At 38.0% G+C, this 10,368-nt stretch overlaps 1 protein-coding gene across 1 annotated transcript in view; it reads right to left on the reverse strand.

Annotated features, from left to right (window-relative positions):
• The window catches only part of LCA5 (lebercilin LCA5), a 33,181-nt gene extending 28,290 nt beyond the window's left edge, over positions 1 to 4,891 (reverse strand). The window contains exon 1 of the mRNA XM_028511041.2: positions 4,602 to 4,891. The gene's annotated coding sequence lies outside the window, so the exon portion shown is untranslated. The remainder of the gene's footprint in view (positions 1 to 4,601) is intronic.
• Positions 4,892 to 10,368: the final 5,477 nt, after the last annotated feature.

Raw genomic sequence — 10,368 nt, forward strand, 5'->3', positions numbered from 1 at the left:
AGGTAAAAATAATATTGCTGCATGAAAACTTCAACTGTTTCTCTCCTACAAAGGAGAAAAATGAGTAGAAATACAATTTTCCATTCCTCTTATTTGTTCCAGAATATTTCTAAAGCATTTCCTTGTCTTACATTTGTATACACGACACGCACTCTTGCTTTAGAAAAATACTATGCTTAATTTTAAATATGCTTTCCTAGACTCTTGGTCAGATCACAGTAATTACTAGACTTAAAATTTAAGGCCTAATCAGACTCTCTTAAACAGTATTTTGAAACAATGGGTCAAATTAAGGCATCTTAATTATAGCACACATTGCTAAAGTTTAGTCAGTCAAATAAAAACATTACAAAATATTCATTCATTCATAAGGTCTTTACTGAATACCTACTAAGTATCAGGCACTGAACTATAGATAGAGCTGGAGACACAAAAATATGTAAGGCACAAGTGATCCTCTACCATTAAGAAACTCCCAGCCAAGAAGAGAATGGTAACACAGGAGTGTAAGTACTAACAATAAAGTACAGGAGGCTAAGTAAACTCCAAACTAAGCTTAGAGGACAGAAAATAATTTGGAAAGGTTTCCAGAGGCATTAAATCCTAAAATGAGTCTTTAGGTAGTAGTAGAGATTAAGCACAACTATGATTTGAGTTGTATGTTTGTGTTTTGGGGGGTGGGATGATAGATAAGGTTAGTAAAAGAAGGTAGTTAGTTGGTGAGGGAAGGCCCTATTTCAGTAAGAGGAAGCAGAACGTGTAAAAAGTAAAAGGCACGAAGCTCCTGGTTTCTAAGTAATCACGGCCATTCCTGCCTGCATCGCAGTATCAATGCGGCTTCATCTCCTGGCTGCTCTTAGGGATCGCTGCCTCCTGGATTACTCACTGCACTTGTGGAAGCTTTTCCTTCTGCCATGCCAGAGAAATTTCGGTCTCTAAGTTACTCAGGCACATGTAAGTTAGTGAGGTAAGAAGGGGAGTGAGGACTGTGGAAACCTGGGAAGGTCAACCTGGGAGAGCCCAGGCTACCACCACCTGGAGCGGAGTGGCTCCTGTGATTGTATCTGCAGGGTCCCGTGGGTGCAGTAGCCCTTCTGGTAGTACCTGCAAATGGTGGATGGCTTGCTGTTTGCCACGTGCTGTTGAGAACAAGCACTGGTTTGCTCCCTGACATACACTATGGCGTGTAATCCAACTGCTGATAGTTTACAACTGTGCTGTCCAATATAGTGGCTACTGAGCACTTGAAATGTAATTAGTTGGAATTGAAATATATTGTAAGTATAAAATATACATGGGATTTTGAAAACTCAGTACATAAAAAAAGAATACAAAGTATCTCTTTAATAATCTTTTATATTTGTTACATGTTGAAGTAGCATTTTGGATAAGTTGGGTTAAATAAAATATATTGAAATTAACTATTTTCTTGAATGGCAACTGAAAAAAATGTTAAATTATGGATATGGTTCACATTATATTTCTATTGGACAATGCTGGTTTAGAATGGCTGCACTGGCTGAAAGGTAGTGGCAAAATAATAATAAGAGGAAGAAACCATTACAGGGAAGATCTTTATGTCATAATAAGAAGACAGTTGGAAACAAAGGATCTTCTCTAGGAATATATGATCAGATCTGACATTTATAAAGCTCCTTCTCTCACCGAGGAATTGGAAGGCAAAAAGGCTGAAAGAAGATGACAGCTGGTCTTGAAATTAAGTGGCAAATAACAGCAGTTTGAACTAAGGTAGGCTAACTAGAGATATAGTGCAGAATTGATTCAGAAATGTTTATCAAGTAAAATAAAATGGACTTGGCGATGGATTATATGTGGGGAGTATAAGAAGAGAGCAGAACCTACATGAATTCCAAAGTTTAGGGCTTCCAAAATTGGGTGACTATGGTACCATTCAATAGGATGGGTTTGGTGGTGATCAGTTCACTATCAGGCATACAAAGTTTAGAATGCCTGTGGGAAATCTATGTGGAAATAGCAGAAGTTAGCTACATTAATCTGGAGCTAATCCAAGAGTTCCTGGAGAAAGAGAAAAAAATGGATAGCACATTAATAAAATATAGATGGTGGAAGTCAACACTACCAGAAGCCTAAGGATGAACCCAGCCAAGAAAAGAACACAGAGTGAAGAGAAAGCAGAAGACTGAATTATGAGGAAACACAATAATTATATGGGGGTAGAGGAGGAGGATCCCACTAAGGAGATGAAAAATGACAGGCAGGAGAAGAACCAGGATAAAGGGTAGCATCTTTCTCATAATGGATTTTTAACGTGTCTTATAGAATTAGTTACATGACTGTTTAAAGAGATGTGACTCTGACACTCACACACACAAAATTCTCTTCCGAAGTCACCAGTTACTGGGTTAGCCATTTTGTTTTTGGCATAAAATAAAAGACACATTTTTCATTTTCACCAATAACTTTATTGATTTGGATATTTTGAGTGTGTCGACTATCTTCCACGTGATATAACGTTGATTGTTCTCAATTAATGTTTTGATTTAATCTCTGTCAACCTCAAGGGCTACCTGACCATGGAGAAATCTCCAGCACAAAACTTTGCAAACCACTTTTGACACATTTGATCAGTCACAGCACCTTCTCCATATGCAGCACAAATCTTTGTCTGCATTTTAGTTGTGTTTTTTACCTTTCTTGAAATAATAAAGCATAATGTGCTGAAAATGTAGCTTATTTTCATCCACCTTCAATATTAACATGGCTACACAAAAATTCACCAATTCTGATGTTTTCTTTTTAAATGAACACTGATATGACAGCTGTCACAATATGATCTAACAAAACTGTTTCAAATTAAGTTAAAGACAACTAATACTAGAGCCATCTTACAGAAAAAAAAAGGAATTTTTTAGCCAACACATTACTTTTTCATATTTGAAATAATACTCTGCCAACTTACAGAATCAAAACAAACTATTATTTATTACATATTTGGATAAACATTCAAGTCAACATGTTATCACTTCTTGGCCTTTTGGTTAAGATCAAGTGAAGTCAACGTGCAGCAAAATCTTAAAATGAAATACTTAGAAAACTAATATAAAATTGAATGTGAAACTACAACTTGAAAAAGTATAATTAAAATAACAACCACGCTAAAGAAAAAAAGTACAGAACCTTTGGGCCCTGGCTGGTGTGGCTCAGTGGATTGAGCACTGGCCTGTGAACCAAAGAGTCAGGGTTGAACCACCAGTCAGCACACAAGCCTGGTTTGTGGGCCAGGTACCCAGATAAGGGCATGGGAGAGGCAACTATCCATGAACATCCATGTTCTCTCCCTTTCTTTCTCCCTCCCTTCCCCTCTCTCTAAAATAAATAAATCTTTAAAAAAAAATCTTTGAACCACACATTTTTTTCAGTTCTACTGTTTTCCAAATACATGTCTCTCTCCCGCACACACAAATCACTTAAATGATAAATTTTGATTCCAAAGAAATATCTAATCCATTTTTAACCTGAATCCGAAGGTAAAGGATACCTATTTATGCATGCATGTGCCCAAATGTATTTTCCCAGGGATAATAACCAACACTTTCTTCAGTCTTTTGTGGGGGGGCGTCCAAGACTAAAAAGATTAAGAAAATGGCCAGTCAACGTAGCCCCATCAAATAACTCACATAAACCAAATTGTAGTAACAAATCCACTTTAACAAAACCACCCAGTTTTTTCTTTACCCAAGTACAGGTACGAACATCGCTATAAAATGAACCCTCGCAACAATATCTACTATTTCTACTCCCAAGTGGAAAAAATATATATGACGCTACCAATTCGTTACTAGCCAGTAAATTGTTACTAATTGATGTTAGTAATTTGCTCAAGGCTGCAAAGTGAATGAGAAGGGTTTAAACGCGGGTAACCTGGACTCGCACTCTTCGCGATTCTTCAACGTTGACCAGTGGTCCTGCCAACTTAAAACACCATCTAAGTAGCCTTGCCAACTCATCTATGCCAAGAAGGCACACTTCCTGCCAATTGTCTTTCCTTCCCTCACCCCACCCCTGAAAAATGTGTAAAATTTTATTTTCCACTCTTAAGAACCTTTCTACTCTAACCATAGTCTTAATCTCTTATTTACTATCCCATAGCTACCAACAGCCTCACAGCCTCCTCCTTCTTGGTCTTGTCGTCTCCCAGGCCTCTAGGGTTTTAAAATAACGCCTAACCCGGTCTCTACATCCTCCAGCATGCCCTCCCTTCCGTAGATCCTAACCAAAAACAAAAAACAGTCCTTCCCCAGCTCCTCCTTCTAATTTCCCAATCACGCAACTGTCCCTCAACCTCCCCTCCTCCCGGGCCTATCCCAGCTGCGGACACTTCAATTATTTCCTAGGACTTTCTTTTCCCCACGACCCCAAATCCCCCCACATCCTTAATCCTTCCACCTTCCCGCTTCAACAACTCCACTCGCACGCTCCCATTCCCGAACGCCGTATCTTCAGCTCCTCCACACTCCAGTCCTACCTCGTTGTACTCCACTTCCCACTGTCTCCACGCCCACCCAGAAGCCCACCCTCCACCTGCCCGGCTCCTCCGTGGAGCCTACGAGGTGTCACACCTCCTTGCCTCTACTCTGTGGACCAAACTCTCCGCTGTCCCTCGGCGTCTGGCGGCCAGAGTGGGCACCTGGCTCCTGAGGACGCTGCGGAGGCTGCGGGGTAGGGGCAGAGGTTGTCGGGGTGCGGGAGCAGACGTTTTCGGGGTACGGAAGCAGAGATTGCTGGGGTGCGGTAAGTTTGAATACAGAGCTGGAGTAGGGGCGGGGACAGCAGCTCTCGTTTGGTAGCAGTGTGGCGACTTCGGCTCCAAGGTAACGGAGGCGGAGGCCCAGATTCCAAGGCGGGAGGCCAACAATGCCCCCCTCCGCCCCGATCTCCTATTGGTCTTTTTCCCCACATGGCCTCTTCTATTGGCTTGGGTGGAGCTGGAAGGCGGGACGATGAGTAGAGAAGAAGGTGGCCAGTGGTTGACCGCTCTAGCTGTAGCGGTTACCGAGAACAGCGACGTCTTTAGCGCCCAGGCTCAGCAGAGCGCGCCTGTGGCCCTTTAAACTGTGTGGAGGGAGGTGCTATGGCGAAACCACCCGGGCTTCGCGTGGTAGGAGAGGGATGACGGCGCGAAGAGGACAGGGGATTCGTGTAGCAATTGGAGACTGCGCAATTGAAAACATTAACAATTGTCTCGAATCCCTTTTGGAAAACAACTGGTTTTAAATTAGGAAGAAATAAATCCATAGCTAGCTAGTTACTTCTCGGTCTTAGCCCTAAAATCGCTGATTTGCAGGAAGCTGTGTGGTTAATGCAGTAATGCTCCAGCCTCGAAATCATGGCCTTTGTAAATCACTAACGCGCCGTGAATTAGGCTTGAAAGTGATTTTTAGGTTTTGGAATGGGTATGAGGTGGAATGACATTTGAATCATTTGTACACAAATTTTTAAAAGAAACGCCTGTGGTGCTTGTCAGTAACCTATTTGAGAGCTGTTGGATGGCATATTTTTCTCTTTGAAAAATGACTGCTTTAGACAGCATTAATTCATTTACAGGAGGTAGGGAAGGTGAAAAAAAAAATCATCTCCGGTAAAGGTTATGTTGTGCCTTTCTGAACCTTCTGATTATCCGGTATTTCCCTTTCTGGCCGTTGTTAATTTTTCGAGATATAGGTAATTGTGTTACCTACATCTGCAGATACTCTAATTCATCAAGGTAAATGTATTCTAATCAGTCTTCTGACCATGATTATGGTAATTGTTTCTTGCTTGACCTCGTTTTCCGAACTTTGCACTATTTCAGAGCTTTTATTTCATCCTGTCAGTATATTTTATGTCAAGTTTCAGACTAACCCACCTAAACAATATGATAATTAAATGTAATTTTTGGTAGAAGATAGCAATTATCTGTCAGAGAAAAATAAATCAGTCACCCCTAAAACTGCACTGAAATAACTTTTCATCAGTTTGTTTAAATCAGCTAATGCTCTTCGTCAAAATAACTCACTGGGTACTGACTTCAGAATTAGAAGTAGTTGAATAAACACATCAGTGGATTACTTTTAAAGAAGTTGCTATAGAGAGTCAAGAAACATGGTGTATTTAGGTGAAAAAACAAACATCTCTTCCCAGAGTCAAATGGGGGTTGTTACCACATGAGGACAGCTAAGAATGAAACTAATTTAGTCACTCACAACGTGCTAGGCCATATAATCTCATTCCATCACCAATCATGATAGTAGACAGTTATTGTTACTCATCATTATATCTGAGTAAACAGATTCAGAGAGGTTAAAGAATCTACTACAAAATTCTTTACTACTACTAAAGTAGTATGTGGTAAGGTCAAGATTCAAGCCTACCTCTGCTCAATTCCAGGTTTCAAATTTAATGCCTTTAATGTGCTTCACATACAGGCTAATGGAGTTGCTGCAAAGTAAGAAAGTCTCCAAAACACTGTCTAATTGTATGTAACACATTTTCAAGATCTTTTCAATGTGCAGTTTTATTCACTCCATCATATTTGGAATAAGAGTGATTATCAACTTACTTGATGTTAAATGAAGACAAAAAGAATTATAAACCTACAGAAGTAAATCCAATTTATTCAACTATTTATAAAAAGTTATACAAAATATAAGTTTCAAGATTTTATGATTTTACAGGGTTTTAATATAATCATTTTTGCAGAATTAGAATTTTCTAAGATTATTGCATTTACCATTTCATTTCACTATATATATATATATATATATACACACACACACACACTACATAGGATTCAGCTTTTCAAAAAAATAAAAACCAATAAACCTACATTTTATATCACTATTATGTAAAATTATATCCAACAGGAATCAGGCTTCTAATTGTTTTTAAAGACTATATTTATGAAAGAAATTATATTAATAATCATTAAGCATTTCAGAGTTTTATTTTTAATATTCCTGGGCTTACATTGATATTGTAATAGCACCAGATTTGTTACATTGCTACCTAAATGTTTATTTTGTACAGAACTTTGATTGCCTTGTTTTATGCTATGTGGCAATGAGACAGATAATATTAAAATTTTCCTAGAAATGCTTACCAATAGAATGATTCCTATTTTCCATATGGAGAAACTAAAGCAATTAGTTTGAACAATTTTTTCATAAAATTAATAGGCAAAGTAGTAAGCAGACTTTCCAACTGTAGATAATCCAGAAGTTACAAATGTAAAAGAAACATCTACAAATAAGCATATATATCTTCAAAAGCACACCAGTATAATTATCCTCCGTTAACTTTCAGATGTTCATTTAATACCACTCTTAAAAATAAAAATCAAACAAAAAAGAACAGTACTGTCACAATTTTTTAAAAAGATTTTATTCATTTATTTTTAGAGAGGGGAAGGGAAGGAGAAAGAGATCAAGAGAAACATCAATGTGTGGTTACCTCTCATACACCCCCTACTGGGGACCTGGTGCACAACCCAGGCCTGCATCCTGACTGGGAATCAAACCAGTGACCCCTTTGGTTTTCAGGCCCACACTCAATACACTGAGCTATACCAGCCACGGCTGTATTTTCACAGTTTTATATATTTTACCTAGATGTATGAAAAGTAATACAAAATTTGAAAATTTTAAAATCTAACTTCTCGGGATCCATATTGCTAGAAAATTTTTATAATAAATTCCAGGTAAATAGTAGGTTGTTAGCATACAATAACTTTTAAATAATATCTAATATGTGAGGTATTTAAAATAAATTGAACAGCTCAAGAAAACTTGAGTTGGGTATAAAGTACAATAAAATTGGAGACAGAAAGTGCTCTGGTCTTATAAAAAGAAATTCAGTCAAATTGTTATTATTTGCCTTTGCAGTACAGAAAGCTATATCTTTTTTAATATTTTTAAAAGATTTTATTTATTTATTTTTAGAGAGGGAAGGGCAAGAGAAAGAGAGAGAGAGAGAAACATCAATGTGCAGTTGCTGGGGGTCATGGCCTGCAACCCACGCATGTACCCTGACTGGGAATTGAACCTGAGACACTTTGGTTCGCAGCCCACACTCAATCCACTGAGCTATGCCAACCAGGGCTTAGAAAGCTATATCTTTTTTTTTTTAAGTTTGACTTTTCTTCTTCTTTTTAAAATTATTTATTTATTTATTTATTTTTAGAGAGGAAACGGGGGGGGAGAGAGAGAGAGAGAGAGAGAGAGAGAGAGAGAGAGAGAGAGAGAGATATCAATGTGTGGTTGCTGGGGGCCATGGCCTGCAACCTAGGCATGTGCCCTGACTGGGAATTGAACCTGCGATGCCTGGTTCACAGTCCGCGCCCAATCCACTGAGCTACGCCAGCCAGGGCAGAAAGCTATATCTTTTGATTATTGTTCTGTTTATAGGATAAATCATTTTTGGTCATTTGATAAAATTTACAAGTTATTTTGTTAGTGGGGAAAGAAAACTATTGAGATGTGTACTAGTATTTTTCTTCTTTCATAATTAGTAAATCATCAATAATATCTCAATTTCATGGAGTTTATTTGAATTTTCAGGGCTTTTGCATTCATTTTGCATAAAAAAGAACTAATCCAGAAGTTGGTTTGAGTAAGTTTTTAATCATTATTTTCAGATTTTGTTAACACTATCTCAGTAGGCAAGCATTGAAAGAAATCATAATTCTATTTGTTTTGACATTGTTAGATTTGAAAGGGCAAATGTCAATACAATATTCTTAGTAGACAGTTGCCTGTTCTCAACTGAAAATAGTGCACAGGAAATTCTGTTAAGATTGGTGACTATATTTTTAATTGACAATAAATATGCTAGGTAAAGAAAAAAATGTTTTTACTACTTTGGAGTTCTAGCATAATAAAATAGCCATCTATTTCTCCAGTAAAAACAGGAAAATAGCATAGCAGAATTGGAATGGAATAGCAGAATTGGAATGGAATTTCCACATTAGAAACCTCCATTTATTCATTAAATACATATTGAGTACTTATTAGGTGCCCTCAGGGAATATAGAGATAGAAAATGAATTTTTTGTCTTCTAGCTGCTCACTGTCTCATGAACAAGATAGATGATTTTTCTCTGATTGCAGGGACTGTGTAAAGAGGGTGATTATAAAGGTATGTGGAAAGTGCTAAAGGGGACTTGGAGAAGGGACTCTACTCAGTCAGCCCTGTGGCCCAGAAATGTTTCTAAGAGGAAGTAACTCTTGAATTACAGTTCATATTACATAAAAGGTAACCAGAAGTAGGAAGAGATATACGATTGAAACAAATCAGTATATACGCAGGCATTAGTGAGGCAGGGCAAATGGTTTAGTAAAACTTAAGAGAAGGAATGATGGGGTAAGGTGGGGTGTGCACTAGGAGAGGGAGTGGCCAGAGATATGGCTGAGGGATAGATGTTTAAATGTGTTTTTAAGAAGCTTATATGTAATCCTCAAAGCCATAGGTAGGTGCTAATAAATTGAACAGAGGACTAATAAACTTGGATCTGCATTTCAGAAAGATTATCCCCATGGCATCATGCAGGGTGAGAGTAGAAGCGGAAGGGTCAGCTAAGACCTTTTCAGGAAGGGGACCAGTAATGTAAGCAAGAAATGAAGGTCTGAACCAACCGACATTAGTTGGGCACCTTCTATTCCTGGCCTGAGGTTACAGATTTACAATGCTCATTTTAATCCTTGCTATAACTCATTTTCATCCTTACTACAACTCTCTGATACAGTATTATTTTTATTATTTCCTTTGTCACACATGAAGCCTGCAGCTGAAAGAGGCTAGGTGCCTTGCCCAAGGTTACAGTTAGGAAATGGAAGAACAGGGATTTCAACCCTTGTCCGACTTCAGGACATGAGCTTTCAACCACTTGTTTTTCAAACTATGATTGTAACTCATTAATCATCCAATCAATTTGTGGCTTATGACTACATTTTTAAATGAATATGGAGTAGAACAGAAAACATCATAGTACATTGTACACAGAATGGATAAGTATCATTTTGTGAAATATTTTTGTTCGTTATCTTTATATACAGGTAATACATTTATTTTTTTTTTACTCTGGTTCAAAGTAAAAAACACTGTACTATGTTATACTGCAATCATAGTGAGGAGAGAAAAATCATGGATATGCACTACCTGTGCTACAAGACTGGGCGGCAGATTGTATGTGGATTGTATGTTGGAGAGTAACAGGGAGAAGAAGGAGCCTAGGTTGACTCAAATTCCTGCCTAACACACCTGCTACTGTTCACCAAGATAGTAAGTACAGAAGTGCCAAATGTGAAGTAAAGGACAGTAAAGGACAAATAAGTAGTTTGGTGAATATATTTG

This window comes from Phyllostomus discolor, chromosome 4 (genome assembly GCF_004126475.2).
Source record: "Phyllostomus discolor isolate MPI-MPIP mPhyDis1 chromosome 4, mPhyDis1.pri.v3, whole genome shotgun sequence".
Taxonomy (NCBI): domain Eukaryota; kingdom Metazoa; phylum Chordata; class Mammalia; order Chiroptera; family Phyllostomidae; genus Phyllostomus; species Phyllostomus discolor.